This window comes from Scomber scombrus, chromosome 1 (assembly GCF_963691925.1).
Source record: "Scomber scombrus chromosome 1, fScoSco1.1, whole genome shotgun sequence".
In the NCBI taxonomy this organism is placed as follows: Eukaryota; Metazoa; Chordata; class Actinopteri; order Scombriformes; family Scombridae; genus Scomber; species Scomber scombrus.
This window is the reverse complement of record NC_084970.1, coordinates 23362439-23384890: the sequence shown is the minus strand read 5'-3', so window position 1 is coordinate 23384890 and position 22452 is coordinate 23362439. Positions and strand designations below refer to the sequence as shown.

General features: G+C 40.1%; 1 protein-coding gene across 2 annotated transcripts in view; it reads left to right on the top strand.

The window, feature by feature from the left end:
• The first annotated feature begins 1131 nt into the window (after positions 1-1131).
• ankrd11 (ankyrin repeat domain 11) overlaps positions 1132-22452 on the top strand; it is a 117112-nt gene continuing 95791 nt past the window's right edge. For both annotated transcript variants that reach the window (XM_062423503.1, XM_062423485.1), the window contains exon 1: positions 1132-1534. The gene's annotated coding sequence lies outside the window, so the exon portion shown is untranslated. The remainder of the gene's footprint in view (positions 1535-22452) is intronic.

The following is a 22452-nucleotide window of genomic DNA, read 5'->3' as shown; positions in this document are numbered from 1 at the left end:
TTCTTTAAAGTAATGGGTGCACATGCACACATTTTGTTGTCAGTTGAAAGATCACGTTTTAATGTGCCATGCGGGGTCAACAGTAGGCCTAAACACGTTTTAATTCCAAATGATCACCCGAACAGGTAATTTCATTGACGACCTCCTCTTCTTTACTTGAAGGAGCGCCCATCATTAAAATCAGCTGATGGAGTAGTTTGGTTGGAGTGAAAATCTGCATGATTGGCTCTCACGTCTGATGTAAATAATCATCAGCAGTAATGTCATTAATAGCGACGTGTACAGGTCAGTTTGAGTGGCAGATACAGTCATCCAATGAGATTAGAGGGCTTTTCTTTCAGCCAATAGGAGCCTTCGTTCCATCCTGTGGATTTTCATTTAGACCATGGATGCGTCAGGTTTATTACACCGGCACACTCCGCTTTAAAGCCAACTTTCTCCCCTCTGAGCCACACCGTCTATTTAAGGTCTGACCTGTCCATCCAAACAAACATTACATTTTGATGAGCGCTACAATATATGGTGAATATTAATACCTCATTATTAATTGAATATTAATACCTCATTATTAATATTCACTATATTGTAGCGCTCATCAAAATGTAATGTTTTTTATCAATGTAACTTTGATGACTGTGAGTAAGCCGTTATCGACATTTAATATTGATGTGGTTGTCTTAGTTGTCAGCTTTATAAAAATGCCCACAAGCATACCACTACTTTCCATAATACACACAAGCGTTTGCATTTTAAATAAAATTAAAATTCAAAAGTTAAAAGGAACTCGTCCAAGTAAACAAAGTCTAAGATTCCCAAATATGCATAAAACGAGCGCACCCGGTGCATGTACTCCATTTCCTTTGCTTGGTCCTCCAACTACATAATGGAGTGTGGTCTCTTGCGTGTGAAACTGTCTACCACGGTCAGCCATGTTGGATCCTTGCTTGCGTCAGCTTTCAGAGCGAGAACGGGATGCTTGTGTGGATCCAAAATGGCGTCAGTTTCATTCTGCGCGGAAACGGTATCCGCCCACAGCCGCACAGCCAATCGAGGCTCTCGTTTCATTCCCCGAGTGTTTCCGTCCCGAGCGTCCACACACCGGAGTCAAAGGCCGCTCGAAAACCGCTCGAATGGGTTGGCGGACAGGATTAAACCGAAACAAAATATGATCTTTTGATGGTTTATATTCACCCAAGCAAGTCTAGCGTTGTACAAATGGACAGTTAAGGGTTTGTACTTGGTGGTGAAGATGAAATTGCTACGCTGTAACCGAGTTTTCGTGGATATTTGAGGCTTTTTTCCCTCATCTTCGGTCGTCTTGTTTGTTGGTCTACTTGCTAGCCTCGATCCCAGTGAGCCTGCTGCTTTTTAGCTGCGATGTTCTTTGCAAGTATATGCGGATGTCTTTGGGCCAGTCTATTCTGAACCGACGGCAACAAATGGGAACATCCAGCATCGGCCGAAAATATTGTGGCAAAGAATAAACATTAAAGATTCAGATAACTATTTGATTCTTGTGGACATTCAGACAGAGGTAAGTCATTTTTCTCATGACCCTGCATAGCTAACGCGGTAACAACAAACCGACTATTTGCTAACCTAACCCCCGTGTTTAACTCTGGTTTGTTGTGTGTTGCGACAGAGGTCAATTTGCAATATCTGCGTTCACATGGGCATTTTAATCTGGATAATAATAAAATGTCCTTTATTGTCATATTTGTGTAATTTGCTTGTTTTCTTAACTGACAATACGCAACAATTTTAGCTCTCTGCTTGGATGCAGCCTCTTCATGGTTATGCTTGGTTTTTTTTTTTTTTAATGCAGATCATTTGTTTAGAAAAGTTTCGAATTGTAGTTAAAGCTGTTTGATCATGTAGAATACAGATGTGGTAAAAGATTTTTCACGTGTGGTGGACGTGGTACTGGCAGTGTGTTGACATTGTTAAAATCATAATTTAATGCTTTCAATAAGCAACTAGCTCTGTCTACATTGATGTATACATGCACATATTGTTTAAGTATATGATTCATACAAGATTAACAGATTATCTAACTTACATGGTCTCTTTACTGTAAGTTGCATTCTCTCAGGATTAGCATTTAGGGGCACTCATAATATCCAAGACAACAGTGGTCATTCATTTTCTTTCTAGACACTCTAGTTATAACTTGAAAATGTAGATAATTGTGATTGTCATAGTGACATTAGTAATTGACATTTGGCTTAAGCAGCAATAGTCAATCTGTTTTTTCTAGTCAAGTATGCACAGCCTCATAAATTCTTGTCATGAAGCTCTATGTCATGTCCATTTGCTGGTTTGTTCCAGCACTAAAGCAAAATGGATGTGCTACAAGCCCATCTTTAAAGAAAGCAATGAATTAGATTAAAAACCTATGAAGGGATATTTCAGTAAAATGCCCATAGGCTATCTGGATTCATCAGAGTGTCTGTAAATAGTCAGGAGCTGAACAGTGGCTTGTATGGATGAATGACTGTCAAATTACTTGCATTATTTCAGTGGAGTACTAGTGTTTTTCTGTATTTAATAACATGTATAGGAGGGGTACATGATCCTCTTTGGTGCAGTACCAATGCTGAGGAAAACACTGCAGTGCCGCTGGTGGTGTTTTCCACCAAGATACTGAGAGTGTTTTAGCTTGTTGGGGCGTTCATGTTGACTACACTGCAGAGGCAGTGATGCATATCTCAGCCCCCTTTGAGTCTGTGTAGGTCCTATTTCTCAGTGTTATAGTTACAGCCCCAATTCAGATGGTATCACATCCTATATCCTATCCTGTATCCTATTCTGTTACACATGAAGATTTAAATGGTGTTGGATTAAAAGACAAACTAACTTTTTAAATAACAAAATGTATCCATGGTATATTACCATATCTCACTAATTGTTTATATTGTGAATGGAAGCTAAGCTGTTGACAGAATGAAAATCTAATTGAAACTTTCACATTTGAAGTGTAGTCATTGTGCCTGTGGATCAATTTGATTGTTGTTGTTTTTTTTTACATTCTTTGGTGTACATATATTTTTTACATTTGTTTCATTAGTATTTATTTTTATGTGCAACGATTTTTATGACCAAACCAAGGTAGTAGGGGCGAGCTTTGTGTGTTTTTTGTTCCTTTCGATCATAAATATTGAAAGATTTTTCCTCTGTTTCTAAGTGGTTCCAGAGAATTAAGGCATACACTCTGCCGACAACAGGAAATCGAGTTCTGCCGGGGTCAGAAAGGTCATGAGCTATGTTTGTAGTTCTGGGTCACATAGTGCGTGTAATCGAAAGACAGACAACGATTGTGTGTTTCTACTCTTCTACTGCCCAACAGTGGCCGATGTGCCTTAGGATTATTCAGACTGTCATATTAAAGGCCGATTCAGCCAGGCTACAAACAAACACCACTGAGTACGTGCAGTGAGAGAACGCGACAGTCTTGATTGCTGCGTATAGGAGAGCTGGACTGTAACAGTTGCACAGGACAACTAGGCGATGAATATGACCAAGACTGAGAATAACCAGCCTGGATTGTTGGAATAACACACTGTATGAGTCCTGATAGTGAAACGGTTGAACCCAAATTAAAGAAGTAGCAATGTCATCAAAATGTGAAATGTATGAAACACAAGTGATAGTAGATTGAATAAATCAGATGCCAAACGCACTGCAGGAGTGTACTAGAGTACAACACTGCAAATTAATGTTTCAGCAGTGCAGTTTACTATATTCTCAATAGAGCCGTTTTTGTACTTCTCCTGTTTACTAATGCAGTCAAACTATGGATGGTCTTTCAGGTCACTTAATGCTTTCTGTAATTTACAGTTTTATTTAGTCTTTTTAGTAAAGCAGAACCACATGTTCTTGTGAAATCTGTTGTACATGTGCGTGTGTAAATTTGTAAATGTTCTTGGTAACATCTGTCATTGAGACCATTAACTGTCTAGTTAAAAGTGTCAAAAGCTTATTTCTGGTAGCTATCCTTGCAATGATTCAAGTCTTACTGTTCACCCTCAGTGTGTATGGATGTGTCCCGCTGCTTCCTTTCTTTTTTTTTTTAAGGGCAAATGTCCACAAATGAATAGAGCTCAGCTGTTTTACCTGAACATCCCACTATTATCTGTAAAGCAAAGAAGGAAACCAAGGCCCGCTGCATGCTTCTAGCACCATTGCTCAAGCTGAATGTTAACCTAAATAATGTGTGATATATAATAAAGGTGTTATGGTGCATGTATTTGCCACCATTCTGTACAGGATGTTGGGTTTGGTACTCGGTTCAGTATGCTCACTTACCAAACTTACTCCAACATACGGAGCAATAATTCGAAGGTGCGAGTTTCACCTGGAACATTTTGATATCAATAACTTAGCTGTAGCATGCTAATGGCGTACTCTAGGTGGCTTAGCTAAATTAGCATGGTTACCTGTTACCCTGGTTTTCCATTGGTAGGGTCGCTGCTGCCAGATTGACAAAAGAGAGGCCGAGTGCAACGTCTTTATTAAAATATGCGCTGTTACATCCCCATATTTAAGCAATGTCACATCTCCCCGCTCTCATCCCCTCTCTGTGACTGTTTTCACTCAGCCTTTGAGTGAAGCCTTTCACTACAACTACAAACACATTTGATTTCTGATGTGATCAGACAGCCCGTTGTAAGAACCAATTCTGAGTGGCCATCAATCATTATAAAACAGCTGTCAGCAGGTGTCCCGACTCCTTTCAAGTAACAGAAAGTTGTTTTCCTTTTCCATTGCAGCACAATTAACAGTTTCAGTAATAGTTACAACTAGTGAGGCATTATTGGATTTCTATATTTTTCAAGATAGAAAGACCCAAATATTATTGTCTACCTTCCTTTTTTTTCCTACTGTGCCGAAAATGTACCAAACCATGATCCCAAACCCTGCATATTGTGTGCCGTTACACCTCTAATACTCCGCTGGGCTTAGCTGTTATGTAGATAGCTGTAGTTAGTTACATATAGATATATTCATGTTCTTAATAAGCATATTTGTTTTTATCTATTAACTGATGTAATATTTTAGCTAGTGTCCCAAAATACTGCTGGATTGTGTGTGCAGAAAAGATGTAGCTATCACATTGACTCAAAACTTTGCAGAGGTGTTTATATATCAGTAGTCCTTAAGGGGGAAAAATTGTGGCACTTTTTCTCGCTCCTGAGCCTTCTTATAAGATGTATTATATAATAGTAATGTGCGTAGGTGGGTAACACTTTAACAGTACATTGTGTAATGTCTTCCTTGAATATTGCTGAGAAGACTGTCTTAGGGTTAAAACTGGGGAATAACACAGCTAGTCGTGTTAGTACGAGGGAGAGGAAGCCTTTAGCTGTGACTCCAGCATCCACTCTGCCTGCCTTCTGTCTATGCAGGCTCTCCCCTCCCCCTCTCGTGCTGTGAGTGTGGTCCTTTTAGGTAAACAAGCATGGCTACTCCTGTTTCTTGCCTCACTCTGTCTGTCTCTGCTTTTCTTTTTCTCTCTGTGTCTTGGATTCTTTCTCACTCCTGTCTCTTCCTCCCTGTTCAGGTTTTCTAAATCTTTTATAGCTCCTGTTCCACCAGCACAATCTCGGCGGATACTCAAATGGCATCTGAAGCCCTTTGAAATTCAGCCTAGCCCCCCCTCCTCTAAGCGAAATGGAACAAAATGGCGGGCCACAATCCTGCTGTTTCCCTCAGGGACTGTAGAGCCTCATTTTGGGGTTTTGGAGGTCCTGATACTTGATGGCGTCTTTAACTTTGGTTAGACTATATTTCCTTGCTAGCCCTCCACTGCACCACTCTTGATAATATTTTCTCTTCCCCAAGTGTCTTGGACATCAAAGGGAAAGTTCACTCTTCTGGCACTGCTGCTGCTTCTCCTGAAAGTTACACAGACTTGGTTTTTGATCTTTCTGATCGAAACTCGAAGAAAATGTATATTTTGTGTTGTTACCGATAGGCTTAATCACAATTTCAGATATCCAGAAAACTTTGAAACACATATCATAGAGAAGTTGGCTTCCAGAGTTTGATATTTTGTAATTTGTCATATTATGGACTGACCACAAAGTTAGGAAGCTAGTTTTTTCATATTGATTTCATGACTTAAACATTGTAAGATGTAGTTCATGAGGGACTGAACATGTGTGATTTTATATTTTTCTTTTCTTATTCTTAAAATACAGGAACAGTTGAACATCTGGTACATAATTTGTATTTACAGAGCTCACTCTGAATTTCCTATCTGTCTGCCTCAGCTATTTTTAAAAGGGGGAGACACAATTGTCTCACATTGTGAACTCAACAACTAAATATATTAATTGCTGATTCAGCTTAGTCTCTTATAGCACAATATCTTCTTAGTAGCTTTATTACATCACATATTTTTTACAGGCATGCTACTGTTGCATTTCTGATGACTGATTCTGATCTTGGGCAAAAAACAGAAAGTGTGTGTGTGTGTGTGTGTGTGTGTGTGTGTGTGTGTGTGTGTGTGTGTGTGTGTGTGTGTGTGTGTGTGTGTGTGTGTGTGTGTGTGTGTGTGTGTGTGTGTGTGTGTGTGTGTGTGTGTGTCACATTGAGAGAACCTGAGTAGGTAGTGGCAGTGCCCCTTAGTCTGGGCAGGCATGAATTAGGGGTGGTGCAAATCTGGAGACAACAGTTGGATGGATGTGCTGCTGAGCAGGAGGCTGCATGCAATGTGTATTATCCATACATGGCATTTGAAATGTCCTGAGGTTAGTTGGCTAGATCTGAAAGCTGATTGCAGAGACTGTCTGTGCGATGTGTCCCTCTGGCTCGGCTGTTCTGGTCTGTTTAGTCTGTTGTGGACACGTGGGGAATGGACTCACCAATACTGCTTTCATCTAGCAGAAGTGTGTATTCAACGTACTTAATGAATATTCCATTCGCTTAAGGCCCATTTCTCATTTTTAACAGAGCGTCCATACACCTAACTGATAATTACACATAATTACCAGCTAAAAGTGAAGTATATGTTTCATGCCTCACTCTCGCACTCTTTCTCTCAGGTGCCTTTTGAACCATACTGATACACCTCTGACACATCACTGTTTTGGTCTGAATGGGGTATCACCTTCTGTTTCTTTTTCTTAAAAAAAACATATCTTAAGACACGTTCTGAAGATTTTACCTTTGGTTATGAAGTCACGAAGTAGCCTTTGCAGTTCTTGTTGAATTGTAGGATTTGTGGAGCCCATTTTGAGGTCCAAGATTGAAAGAAAAAATGCCTCAATTGCCTTTTTTTTTTTTTTTTGTGTGTGTCTTCAGTCTAATACAGTAAAGTGTTTGGGTGAAAAGCTGCATGGTTGCATTACTGGAAAATAGTGGATTTGTATGTCTAAATGCCCCAGTATTGCACATGCATATAGTATTAATGTGATACTGATGTTCACATTATATTTATACTTCACTTATGTTGTTGTTGTTTGAAGTAGTAGTAGTAATAGTATTTTATCCTGAGCCGTCCATGCCATTTGCCTTTGCGGGTTCATCTTTGTCCTCCATTATGACACGTTAGCAGAAAAATGACATGGAATAGATGGCGAATACAATATATGTTAAAATACAGTTACATATTTTCTGTTCTCCATCATCCATCCATTCGTAGGTGCAGATACATGTTACAACTTTGTGTCTTTCCCTTAACTACAGCAATCTTACACAGCTTTGTAAAATTTTACAAATGATCTGTAGCTCACTCCTCATCTCTGCTGTCAGCTAGATGCTTGAGGCTACATTAGCCGCTACTAGCATAACACCCCTGAACCTCTGGTGAAATGTCACTTTGGATAATATAGGTGCATAATGTTGGTATGTAGGTTTTGACAAGAACAGTTCTCTAAAATTAAACTTTTTCAATCTGAGATTTAAACAAAATATCTGGGAGTTAATGGCACTGTGAGAAAACGCTTCATGCTCACTAATGTTGTTGTAGGAGGTGAGCATCTATCTCAGCTTTGTATAAGCCCTCTTGTGCCCAGACGTCCTCTTCATGTTAGGCATAAGCTCCAAAGTGAGGCAGGGGGTAAGGGTGTTAGGACAAAGTGTTGGGTGGGGGAGGGTAGAGGTGGTGTGGCCTGGCGGAATCTCAATCACCAAGGCCCTTCAGCAGGGCTGGCCTTTTGATGGGCCAGCTGCAGCCATTCATCCACCCATTTACATTGAAATGCAACAACAGGAAGGGGGAGGAGAGGACCGTGGGGAGATGGGCCTCTGCGCCTGTGCAGGTGGGATGTGAATGAAAAGCAAAGGCATACCGAAATACCAAAGAGAGGAGGTCCGTCAGTAGGACTTGTAGTAGTAGTAGTAGTAGTAGTAGTAATAGTAGTAGTAGTACGTCTACCTGGAATTAGGCACCAGTACCCAATGTTACCTTTTTTCGGTACTTAACACTCTCTGTAATAACAAAAATGTCATTTCAGTAGTTAGAAAATAGTCCAAACTTCAACATTATTTATTTTGAACATTTTGCTGTGTAACATAAAATAAACAACAATAAATAAATAATAAACAAGGTAAACCAAGTTGTTTAGGCTATCTGTTAGAGGTGTGCTTTTTGCCATAAATGCACTAGGAGCCTGTCGCCTGCAGCTCTTCATCAAACATCATCATCATTGTTTCTCCTTGTACTGTTCCTCTCTGCAGTGTTTCAACAAATTGCTCCAAATATCTCCAGATCTTGTTATGTCAATTTGCAAAGCTATGCTAACTCAGTGATAAACACATTTAATTACCTGTAAGTTCTTTACGATTAAAGTCTTGCATTAGTTTGACAGTGGAAAGCTTTTAATATGAAGCAGTAGGAAATGTTTTTACCAGCAGTAACTTAACCAAGCTCCAATACGGCTAAAAGCACCCAGGAAAAATAAAGCTGACATCTGAAAGAAAAATATGAATACTGGAGAGAAATTTCAAGTGCACTTGTCCGTAAACTAGCTTTTATTTGAATTCATAACACAACCCGCTCTCGAGGTACCAAAATTTGACACTGATTGATCTAATGTGAACAAAACTTGATGGTACCAATGTAAGGTGGTCAGTACTCTTAAAAGTACAGTTAGTAGAGTTAGGTATCCAACCCTTTCTTCTAGTAGGGGCCCATGCTGCTGCTCACCAATAGGTCCAGCCATACTTTGCTTTCCCCCAGCATGCTGTGGGGCAGTATACTTGGCACAAAGGGTCTAAGCACCGTTTTTTACCAGTACATGCATTCTCACTACTCAGCTCTTTTCTGTCTTTACAGCCAGGTTGGTGGCTATAAAGAGGTTGTAATTCATCCCGCTGTCCATTTTAACAGCACTCTACTGTTACACCTTTTGTTGATGTTGCTTTTTGTACTTTGCCTTTTCCATATTTTGCGGGTAATTGCCTTCAGACTGATGATTTACTTGTGAGTTCTTTTATCTAGGCTTATTTATGAAGCCTGTATGGACTTTGGAGTTTCAAGCTCTTGTCCCCAGCTTGCTGTAATGGAGGTCATACAGCGCTGTTGGCTGGTAGAAGACGCCTGTGCTGTAGCTCATTAAGGCCTTCAGACACAAACTGACAAATGAGGCCAGTGTGTCATTTTTCTGAGTTCATATGGCTTTCCAGGATAACTTGGATGTCCTCAGACGTGCAGATGTGACAGCATTTGAAAGGCATTTTGGAGAATGTGTTCAAGTCATGTTCAGACCAGCTATAGCACTGCATCAAAAAACACACCTTCCTCATTCATTTCAATGAGACCACTGTTCAGCCAGCAGTGCAAGAGGGCCGCTGCAAAAAAACAAACATAAAAACTTCTGGTTGAACTTTTGCCAAAACACAACGTAATGTAATCTAGCCAAACACTGAGTTGGCCAGTTAAATGCGTATAAACTTATATGGCAGGTAGAGTTTATAACACAATTGGGGCAATTCTACTATTAGCCTTGAGATTATTGATATGGAGAATAAAACTTCCTGGAACTGTAAAATACCAACATGGTTTTAAACACAGCTGTGCAGTATTTTGGCATCTGTCATCCGTCACTTAAACTGGAATATCTGGATCATATTTCATCTTTTCACTGATACCAGCAGCAAAATCCTCACACCAATGCATCCCCTTCCAGATTTTAAAAGTCTGTTAACCTAAAAACCAAGCTAGGCGCCTGCTTGAGGTTTGTTACCGTTTTTTTGACGTTGACCTGAGCGACACTTAGTTCAACTGCTCGCACTTTAAGACTTCCAGTAGGGGTGGGTAAAACAATCGATACGGCAATATATTGCGATACTTTGCTGGCCGATACAATATCGATTTGTTCAACTCCAAATATCGATACTATGTTAAAATAATGATTGATTGGTGTTAAGACGCGCTGTGAATACAGTAGGGTTTCTTTGCCTCCAGTCCGGTAGATGGCGCCTAAGAGCCACTCTGCTGTGTGGTGCATGCATTTCTGTGCTAGAGGAAGCTGCTTATTTACGATCAAAATGGCTAATAACTTGATAACACCACCGCAATTTAAAGCCGACGTATGGAAGCACTTCCAAATGAAAAACAAAGAAAAAAGGGAGCTCGACAAAGACAACGCTGTTTGTAGAATTTGTTTCGCGCGGGTAAAATATTGTGGAAACACAACAAACTTGCGAGTTCATCTCTTGAGACACCACGCTGAGGTGTTGAAGCAGCCGCCAAAACCTCAACCGAGCCAGACGACGTTGCACAACTTTTTGCCCTCCACCTCACCTCGCGCACAGCGCATAACAGAGGCAATTGTGCACTTTATCTGTAAGGATTTACGCCCTTATAGCGTCGTTGATAATGCTGGATTCAGGTGGATACTGCACACTTTAGAGCCACGTTACAAGATATCACAACGAAGGTACATGGTGGACACAGCTGTACCCGCGATGTATGAAGAGGTGAAGAAAGCGGTTAAAACATCCCTTGGCGCTGCGCAACGAGTTGCATTGACCTGCGACGGATGGACCTCCAGAGCCACACAGTCGTATGTGACCATCTATCCATTACAGAATGTTTGTTTTTTTACTTAATTATTTATTTTGATTAAAGGAACAAAAGGGCTATTCTGCACTTTTTTTTCTTGTACTTTTTTACTGCATGCACATAGGTATTTTATTTTCATTTGAACTTCAGTTCAGATTTCATACTGTGAAAAACTACTGTGCACTTTATTTCAGTTTTCAGCTCAGTGTTTCAGCTGTAAGAAATAAGAAATAAAACAAATATTGTTAATGTTTCATTCATTGAAATAAAAAATAGCTGTTATGAATGAAATGGTTTTGACTCAATTTGTCCTCTGATCAATATAATCTGAAATACATAAACTCTTTAAATCGCAATATCGTGATATGTATCGTATCGTGACCCAGGTATCGGGATACGTATCGTATCGTGAGGTTCATGCCAATACCCACCCCTAACTTCCAGTGTAAATATCAAGCATTAGATAACAACTGGGACAGGCCAGAAGAGGTCAGGAGTATGGAGGACAGTTAAAAGGGGCACACTGACCCTCTAACAGCAGTCGTACCTTGAGGGTCAATAATGATTCTGAACACACTTCTGGGAAAGCAAAGTCAGCCATCACATTGTTTCCTTGGCCTAAGGAGAGGTCTGGGCTTGGAAGTGTTTTTTTATTAGGCTGTATTGCTCTCTAAAGGTTTGCTTTCTGCAGTGAAAAAACAATTAAACCTCGACTTACTTCCAAGGTTTTATTATGGTTGGTACATTTTGGCCATGTTCTGGTAATAAGCAGGGTTGAATGGATGTATACAATTTGGTCTGTTGTTTATTTGACATACATCTGCATGAATTTAAAACATGATTTGATTGCTGATATGCTACCTGTCAACCAAGGATAATAATAATTCCTGGACTTCTACATTGCAATCAAATCACTATTTCATGCTCACAAAATCTTCTGAAAGCATAAACTTAAAGCTTTGTTGACAACTTCTGTATTGTGTGATCATCTTTACTCACATACAAAGTAAGTGATCACATTGAGTCAGAAGGGGCCTCTTAATGTTAATGCTGTGATACAGGAAGTATGGCACCTTGTGTAAAGTACCGTCCTCCCGTTTCATGTTCTGCTTTTTATGCCTGTCAATCAGCAGGTTCACTATTTTATAGTGATCAACATAAAAGGCGTAAATGCCAAAGTGAAAACAAATCTCAAATTGATTTTCACTGTGCATGCAAATGTGGACTATGGTAAATAAAAACTTTTGGCAGCAACTACTGCCGTGTGTCGACAGTGGATACTTACCTCAATCAAGACTTTGAAAGGCTGAAAATGATGTGACTGCATTTTCAGAGAGCTACATTTTACCCATCCACAACAGGCCAAGACTACTTTTTTCTGTATGGTCACTTAAGCTGTTGAACCTTTTTTACCCAACTCTTTCTCTGTTGTAACGGGACTTTAAACTCCTGATAGGGTTACAGAGGTCGTAACTGCAGTAGAGGCTCCAATGGTTTACATGTTCAAGTAGTTTGAATTTGAAACAAACTCCACACTGGCCAGCGTGTACATCAGCAACAGGACATTTGTACATTTTGAGGGGAGTAAAAGTTAAACCTTACATAAGAAGTCAGTGAGGAGTCATACATTACATCGCTGTAGCTTGTCAAAACCACTGCACTGTAAATATTGTTTGACGCCCCCCTTTGCTTTTTAGGGATTCATCACTAGATAATCCACTCAGGCTTTTTAACCAATATGCCCAACTGAGAAAAAGGCTTTTTATATGATTCCCCTCCTTGCTCTGCCTGATAGAGCTGAGTGAGAGCTTTCACTCAGTGTAGTTGTTACACCTGACAACAGGTTTGGGTTGGTTTCCAGTTTTGCCGGTCTAGTCCGGTGTATGAGCTTAAACCAGTTTGATTTTAAAGAAACCGATTGAACCGGCTTTCGTCATTAGGAGACATCGAAGCGCCTCACATGAATCTTCTGACACTGACAGGGCCAGCTACTGCTATCCACTCAGCTGGACGCAAAAGACGAGCTGGAGGAGGTGGGCTGAGCTGGATTAACAGAGCAAATCTCACTGATAACCCTGCTAAACCTGACCGGGCTGCTTACAGCTTCCAGCAGTCTAAGAGCAGCTTGTATTTTACAAAAGAAACTCAAATACATTAGCGTAGCATGGCTAGCAACATTAGCGTAGCTGAGGCGGTTCCAGCTGTTGAACTGGAAACAGCACAGCTCCACACACCCTGACACAAGAAGAAAGTTATGCTGAATGGTTGATATGAGAAATAAAAACCCAAAGAGGTAATTAGTTGTCCTTAGTGGTAAAATTCAGTATTACTGCTCCGTTTCAGTATTTGGCTTAATTTCTAATCAGTTTGAAAATGTTTACAACAGCACTTGAGAATCTGTCTTAATCTTTCAATGATGCACTTCAATCCTTAAAAGATATTTGCATTTAAACAGCTAGGTGTCAAAAAATCACTAGTGAATAGAGAACCTTGAAATGTATCTACATGTATATCTGTGGGGATTGGGACTGTTAGTCAGACAAAGCCAACAATTTGAAGACAACGCTTTGGGCACAGAAACATTTTAATTGGATTGCATTTTTGAAAATTGGGCATTTTTAATTTTCTGACAAATCTAAAACTAGTTAACTGAATAATGTGTAATTAGAATAACCATACGTTGAAGCCCTGCGTTATATTGAATTAAATGTTGTCCAAATTTAGATTAAGTCACAGAGAAGTTGAAAACACATTTTCTCAACTCTTTTTTTGGTGCAGGGACAGGAATTTGCCAATGTGTTTAAGCAGAGCAGTCTGCAGGGAGTGGAAAATCACATCATCTTCAGTCAGCCTGTACAGGGACTTTCCCTCCTGAATATGTGGCAGCACAGTGAGCACTTCTTAAAGCTACAGGCCAGTATGTGTTTTGGCTTTTGTATCGAGGCTTGTTCATCTACACTGTATCCCTGTGTCACACATTGTGGAGATACTTCACTGAGATTTTTTTTGCCCAGAAAGGAAGCACTCTAAATGAGAAGTGGAAAATGGTAGCAAAGGAAATACAGAAGACATTTTAAGTTGGCCTGGAGCTACCAATACTCTTTTCAGCATTTTACTGTGTTTGTCTGCCAAGGCTTGAATACTCAGGGATCTGATTGGGTGACTAGAGCTAACCAGACACTGATCTTTAAAGTTCTTTTAATACTAGAACCTTCTTCCCTATAAATACACTCCCTTGTTTGTGTGCCCATCTGTGTGTTTGTGTGTGTGTGTGTGGTTGCCTGTGTGCCTGTGCCACTCATACTCCCTGCAGTGAATCTTTTTATAGAAACAGCAGCCAGCAGTGTAATCTCTGGCATGGATGTAGGACAGCCTTTTATTCCTCCTCATTTCTTATGCAAAGCCATTTCTCACCCACGATCACTGCATAGCCTGTTTGAATGTTCACCGTTTTCTTGGAAAAAGGTGAGCATTTAAAGGATCATACCATAGTTTTTGCATGTTTAAGCGCATTGACTATAGACTATATGTAGTAACTGCTGGTCCTTTACCTGAAGCACACTTTTTATTAACCATTTTGAATCCATTTTTCTCACTTAGATGTACCATTGGTTTCCCTTTATTTTCAGTACGGTAGAAAATTCAAATTCTACAGACATGAAAGTTGCTTTATATTACTTGACTCGAAAGTCAGCAGACAAAAACTGTTGTATTCATAATCAATGGTGGCAGAAAATCACTCAAAACAATACAATGTAAACACAGTGTCAAGTGACTTTATTAATATTGCCTACTTTTCTGTATAGCCATTCATACACTGATGGCAGGCAGCTACCACGCAGGGTGCCAACCTGCACATCAGGAGGAAGCTACCCATTCCCTCGCATTCATACACCGTTGGCACTTCAACGGGAGCAATTAGGGGTTAAGTGTCTTGCCCAAGGACACATCGACATGTAGACTGGAGGAGCCGGGAATCGAACCACCAATCTTCCAATTGGAGGACGACCGCTCTACCTCCTGAGCCACAGCCGCCTCTAAAAACATCCACCTTTTAAGCTTTAAATGTGCACATACTTTGCCACGAGCATTTTACTTAACATGTGGTTTGTCAGGGGCTCTGTTTAGGTTATTACTTCCTTAACTCAAGGTTTTGATCTGTCAAGTAGTGTCTGTTTTTGTGGACCATGTGACGTCCCTTGTGAACATTTTTAGAAACAATCTTTCGCTTGCAGAAGGGTCCAGAATTGAAATCTATTTAAAGCTACAGCTGTTCTATTATGAATGTTTTTCCTGTTTAATTATTTAGTAATAAGGGTTTAAATTTAGAATAGTTGGTTGATAGACCAAAGGGGGTTTGGGTCCATCAACATGAAAAGAATTAAGGTTGTATTATTGCGTGCCGCTTATTTGCTCTGCCAGCCCTGCACACTTCTCCTGCATGTCTGAGTTGACTTAGAGCAGGTGTGGTTATGATGGGAAATGCACTCCTCACATAGCTGTAGAGCACACACACACACGTTCTCATGTACAACATATCTGTTGAATTTCATCATATCACCGCCTGGGATTCTTGGATTGATTAGGTCTTCCGCTGAACTCAGCCCAGTGGTGCACTGTTATGCTGCTCTCTCACACACTTGGCTAGACTCTTCCTCCTCTTTGCTCTCTCTCTCTCCGCCCCCCTTCACCTCTCCCTTCTTATCTGCTTCCACTTTCTCTTTGCCACCTTTGCCTTTTCAGTCTTTTACAGCTCAGAGTGTGCTTTCGTACTGCATCCTCATATTTTTGTCTCTCCTCACTCTGTCAGTCTCCTCCCCCATCTCCACCTCAATGCAGTAGCCCTGGTTCCTCAGGAAGCACTGCTTGCAGGAAGCTAAGGGCGTTGGACCTGACTGTTTGCCTAGTTTCCTCCTCAGACAAAAATCATAGTAAATTATGTGCACACACTGACAGCCTCTGTGATTTTCTGCTCTTAGCCTGCTGCATTTCGTGGAAACTAATGCAGGATGCTTTATCTGTGAGGCTTTGTCTGTAGTCCCAAATGCAAATATGCATATTTACTGTAAGCGAGCAGTTTTTTTCTGGCAGTAGATCCTGATGTCTTATCTTCGTGTGTTGGACATCACGGAGTGCTGATATGATACCTATGCTCTCTTCTTTTTCAAATCTGTATATATGGCTGTGGAGCTGATTTAGACCTTTCTTCTTTGTGTTAGGTAACAGGAGGCTTGCTGCTTATCATTTAACTAAAAAGGCGCTCTTCTACAATTGTGCATTGTGTCAGTACGTGACGTGCGCCATTTTCTTTTGTTTTGTTTTGTTTTTAAGATGCTGCATGTGAGAAAGCTCATGTTTGTGCCTCTGTATTTCGCTTCTGATTTGAGTCTAATAGGACATAAATGAACTAGCAGTTACTTTGCCTTTATGGTGCTTTTCCACTATACAGTTCTAGCACTGCTCGACTCGACTCTAGGACTGGGGCGACGTGTCGACCAAAACAAAAGATGGCAGCAGCATGTAGGTTCAGCAGCAGCAGCAGCAGCAGCGCGAGTCAGAGAAAAGTCCTCTAAAGAGAGAAAAGTAGACAGCGGAAACAGAGCTTTTAATCAAGAATGGACACTCTGATCCCTTGTCTAGACAGAAAGCGTAGCGTTAGCAGCATGTTTAGAAGATCAACAGCGAGTGTCTACACAGGAGACGTTCAGGTACATGGTTAAGTGTAGGTCACCCACGTTTTGGAAGTGCTCAGAGCCCAAAATGACTGTAGCTAAGCACGTAAAATGAAGGAAATGCTTCCACAGGTAGTTCAAAATCAGTTTGTCTCATCTATCTGGAGAGATTTTGGGAGCAATATTCTGAAAGGATGTATTAAAGAAATGTTAAATAAATATTGAAATGTTATAAGAATTCAATGTTTTTTGACATTCAAAAAACAATGTGTCAATGTATAAATTGCTATAGTTATCAAATAATGGGAATATAATCGAAGAAATAGTCGTTTAGGTTATCGAAAAATTAATCGTTAGATGAATCGATTAATCGAAAACATAATCGTTTTGTCCAGCCCTACTCGACTCTACCCGTTTTTTTTTTTTGGCGTTTCCATTAGGGATAGTACCTGGTACTTTTTTAGTACCTACTCTGGCGAGGTTCCAAGCGAGCCGAGCCGATATTAAATTTGACGTCAACAGACTGCCGGCCACTGATTGGTCAGAAGAGTTGTCGCTTGAAGAGTCATGAGCCATCCCACACAAGAATCAAACCCGGCATTTTTGAATACCGGCAACAGCGTTACAGCCATATGGCTCAATTTTCTTGGTTTGTGTGTGACAAAAAGCCACATACAGCAGCAAGTACACCACTGCCTCAATGTCCTCCATTGTTTATGTGTTTTGTGTCGCGTATAAAACGAAATTACGGCAGTTTCCCCGCCCACGTTGAGTAGGTACTATAGTAATGGAAAAGGACGTTCCTGGTACAAAACCGAGTCGAGCCGAGCCAAGTAGTGCTAGAACTGTATAGTGGAAAAGCGCCATTAGACTACACATTCTCATTTGTTTTCACACTAGCCTTTCCACGTCATCTTTGTAGAGATGTCTGACCACAGAGAAACACATGAACAATCAAAAAAAGGCTAAATCTTCATACTCTTTTCATTTGCCAAATACAAAACTATGCAACATAGAGATTGTTCTCAATTACATATTTCCCTTCTTTTTTTTTCCATCAGTCAACAAAATACGTATGACATACTCTTAGCGATATAATCACTGCTGATAAACAAAACCCGTAGCAGCAGAAATTCTCAAGATGCTGTGCTGCAGTGATAAAATCATTATTATGTAATTGAGAAGACGTCTAACAGAATCAACAGAATTACAGGTTAATGACAACAGCTGCACTGTGTGTTTGGCTATATTGACATTTTAAATGATCAATCACAGAGAAAGTAATAGGCAGTAGAAAGCCCTTTTTTTTTACCTTCACAGCCCTTCACTGGGCAGCTTACGTGACCGTACATACTGAAACATAAGATCCTGAGTGTATAAATACACTCTGGAGACCAGTTTTCTTAAGTCTGAGACAAGGGCTGAAACAAAGAGAAAAAGATACTTTTACAAATGTAACCAGCTCATGTTGGAATTATGCTTCTCCTAAGATAGATGTTAACATCTCGGCAAACCTACACAGAGAAGTGTGTTATGGGTCAACATATTCTTTGGACCAGTGCATCAAGCAAGTCGAGTGGTTGATTCGATTCCTGTCAAGACGCCATTAAAAAAAACATTGACAAAAACAAACAGGTGTAAAAGAAACAATCAGGTGAACGTTTAAGAGCGACCCCTGTTTAGATTTGTTTGGGAGCATAATTCCAGTTTAAGTGTGTGCATACTCCTAGTGCGCACATAGTTCCAGTCTTTGACTCTTTTCATCTGTGAGATCAAAGCTCTCTGCAGCAGTCCCTTGTGTGATTTGCTTTTCCCCTCCTAAGAGTGTAAAAAAAAAAACCAACATACACAACGCGTAGGTCTATGTGTGCTCATCATACACTTAAACATACAGCCTTCAATGGCAATCAGTGTTGATCGTAGATGCTCAAGTATACTCTGATAGCCTCAGAAAGTGTTGTCATGAAGCAATACTTAATGTCAGTGGGGCCTCTTCTAGATGGTTGTATTGTCTCAACATATTACCACTGACTGCTGTAGCGATCTCCCCCTCTGTGTCCTTGGCAGTAGTTTCACTCTGCTGTAATACATGCACACCCTACTTTGGCATGCAGACAGCTTTCCAATAAGGACGAAATGAGAAATGTCAGAGGAACTTAGGTGCATGAGTGTGTGTGTGATTGTGTGTCATTGGCTCGGTTGTGCACTGTCAGTTGTGAAAAGAGGGACGCTGACAGTCAAGCCCAGCAGAATACAGCAGAGGTCCGAAATGGCTCCTTGTTAAGGTGACAGTGTCATCGTGCATGATACGCATACAGCCGCACATGCAACAAGCTGACTTACTTGTGCAGCGTTAACAAGATATTCTCTTACCAAGATCTTAGTCGGCCCATGTACCTGCATGTAAGGCATTCTTTATTTTGAGGAACATACAAAAATGGGAATTGATAGAAATGTTTTTCACAGCCCTACGTGGGATTAGAGAGCTGGCTTTGTAGTTGAATACATGATTTATTATATGTGTGGAGACAATGTGTGTCAGCTGGAGAGTTTATTAAATGCCTATTTTTTAACTGGCTGAGAATCGTGTGGGTGAGCAGATAGCCGCTGGCATTCAGAACCAACACAGTCAACTTGTTCTGCGGTGTTAGAGCATGTGCGGGTGTTTATGTCGATAATGTACCATGTGCTGCTGCCGCTCTTCCATTTCCAATATTCATGAAGCTCTGTCTTTCACTGCAACCATGGCAACAGAAAATGACAAATGGCAGAACTGTGGAAACGCTCAGGTTATGTGTTAAGCTTCCTTGATAGAAAATCAAATTACAATGTGGGTGAACACACTGGCTGGCCTTCACTTGTGCAGAATGCCATTGTTAAAAACTCTGAATGTTCAAGTGCAAGGTGATTGAATGAACCGTTGCTACCCAAATATAATATTCCATACAGTGTATAGTTTGGGCTTTTTTTGCCCACATTTGGCAATTAACAATCACTATAATTAAGTGAAATATCCCATTACTCAGCTCAATATGCAACATTGTGATTATGAATAGGAGTATACAATCGACTCCTCCACTAGACCCTGCTGAGCAGGTATCACAATCAGGGAGAGTGTATGCTGTTTTTTTATTGCGTGCACAGTGCTCACGGTTAATGAGGAACAAATAAACAAAGTGTGGAAATACTATGAACAATCTAATCATGTTGAAACTAGTGATGATATGCCATTATGTAATCAAAAAACACAAATTTAGATTAACAGTAAACAAATTGTATTATTTATAATCTTCATAGTACAAAACCTAGGGCTGGGCAATATATTGAAATTATAGCAATACTGTGATATGAGACTAGATATCGTCTTAGATTTTGGATATCATAATATTGCAATATGTCATCAGAGTTGTCTTTTCCTGGTTTTAAAGCTGCATTACAGTAAAATATATTATTTTCTGAACTTAACAGATTGTTCTAGCTGTTCTTTTATGTACCTTTGACCCACTTAAAGTATCAACAGCCATCTCTATAATATTGTTGCAATATCGATATCGAGGTATTTGGTCTAAAATATTGTGATATTTGATTTAGTCCATATCACCCAGCCCTAACAGGACCTCATTTCCCTGCCTGTATTTCTTCACTAGAGTAGGACTGAATGATGTCATTAGGTTGTGTTTGTGTCTCATACAAGGCTCACCTGTAGCCAGATGTAACCATTGCCCCCAAAACATAGAGGCAGAGTCCAATTATGACGTGAGACTGCTTTCACAATGTTTTATCTATGTTGTGCAAATTATTTTTTCGTCCTCCAAACTTCCAGCAGTTATTAAGAGTTTGCTGCAGTCTTGTGTGATCCTCAAGGATCCTTACAGTCTTTAAGCTTGCACTGTTCACTATAAAGTCTTTGGTAATAAAAAAGAAACTATCTGGCTCATGTATGATTCAGCTTGATCATAAATCTGCTAGGGCTTTAAAATTATGCCTTTTTCTGTGTCGCCTGCTGCTGGACACGTAACGTTGATTAGACAGATTAGATCAGGTAGTACGACATTTAGAAGGCCAGGAAGGCTTTGAGTAGCATTTGTCTGGCAAAGCAATAATCCTTTGTTTTTCAGTGGTGAGCAGAGACATGATCTTTAGCCAACTTATGTCTTAGCCTCCTTAGCCTTTAGTCAAGGCAAGGCAGTTTTATTTATATAACGCATTTCATACACAACTCAATGTGCTTTACATAAAACGAACATTTAACAGAAATAATTGGAAATTAAACCCCCCCCCCCCCCCCCCCACACACACACACACACACACACACACACACAATAATAATAAAAACAAAGTACAGAAACATAGAAAGAGAGAGAAATAAAATACTAGAATGGAGCATTAAATATAAGGTTGCAGCATAAAATAATGATTTGCTTTAAAATCATTAAAAGGACATAGAATGCAAATGAAAGATTAGAATTTAAAGTGCTTTGAAAGAGCTCAATCATAAGCACAGGAGAAGAGAAGTGTTTTTATTTTAACCTGGATTTAAAATTATTCACAGTTGGGGCTGATTTCAGTTCTGCTGGTAGTTTGTTCCACTTGTGTGCAGCATAACAGCTAAAAGCTGCTTCACCATGTTTAGTCTGAACTCTGGGCTCCACTATCTGACCTGAGTCAGTAGATCTCAGAGCCCTACTGGGTTTATATTCTACTAACATGTCATTCATGTATTCTGGACCTAAACCATTCAGTGATTTGTAGACCAGTAGCATAACTTTAAAATCTATTCTATAGCTGACTGGGAGCCAGTGTAAAGACTTTAGAACTGGAGTAATGTGGTCTGATCTCTTTGTTCTGGTCAAAACTCGAGCTGCAGCGTTCTGAATGAGCTGCAGTTGTTTAATGCTTTTTTGTGGGAGTCCAGTCAGAAGACCGTTACAGTAGTCGAGTCTACTGGAGATGAAAGCATGAATCAACTTCTCCTGGTCTGTTTGAGACATAAAACCCTTCACTCTGGATATGTTCTTAAGCTGATAGAAGGCTGTTTTGGTGATTGATTTGATATGACTGCTGAAGGTCAGATCTGAGTCTATCAGCACGCCAAGGTTTCGGACTTGGTCGCTAGTTTTTAGAGAGAGTGACTCGAGATGTTTACTGACAGCAATCCTCTTCTTTTTATTGCCAAAAACAATTACCTCAGTTTTGTCCTGATTTAATTGAAGGAAATTTTGGTTAATCCAATTTGTTATTTGCTCTAAACAGTGACACAATGACTGTATTGGACTGTAGTCATCAGGGGACAGTGCTAGGTATATCTGCGTGTCATCTGCATAACTGTGATAGTCTACATTAGAGTTCTCCCAAAGGCAGCATATATAGACTGAACAGAAGGGGTCCAAGAACTGACCCCAGAGGAACTCCACATGTCATAGCCACTCGATCAGATTCATAGCTTCCAATGGTCACAAAATAGCCTTTAGCTGTGGGTGTTTGAGTGGTTGAGTATTGCAGTTGTTTTTGACTGTCATTGTCTTTGAAACCAGTTCCACATAGCAGGCTGCACAACTTTAGTATGGTACAAGCACAGCGTCTGTTTCAGAACTGTTGGTGGATACATTTATTTGTTCTTGCTCACCATCGCTGGGATTCCCCGACTCTGACACATGTTTCTTCCTAAAAAGCTGTTTCTTTCACTTTCACATTTTACTGTACTATCTCTCACACACTTTATATTTGTATACTCAGTTTGTCACATGGAGTAACACATGTCATTTGTTT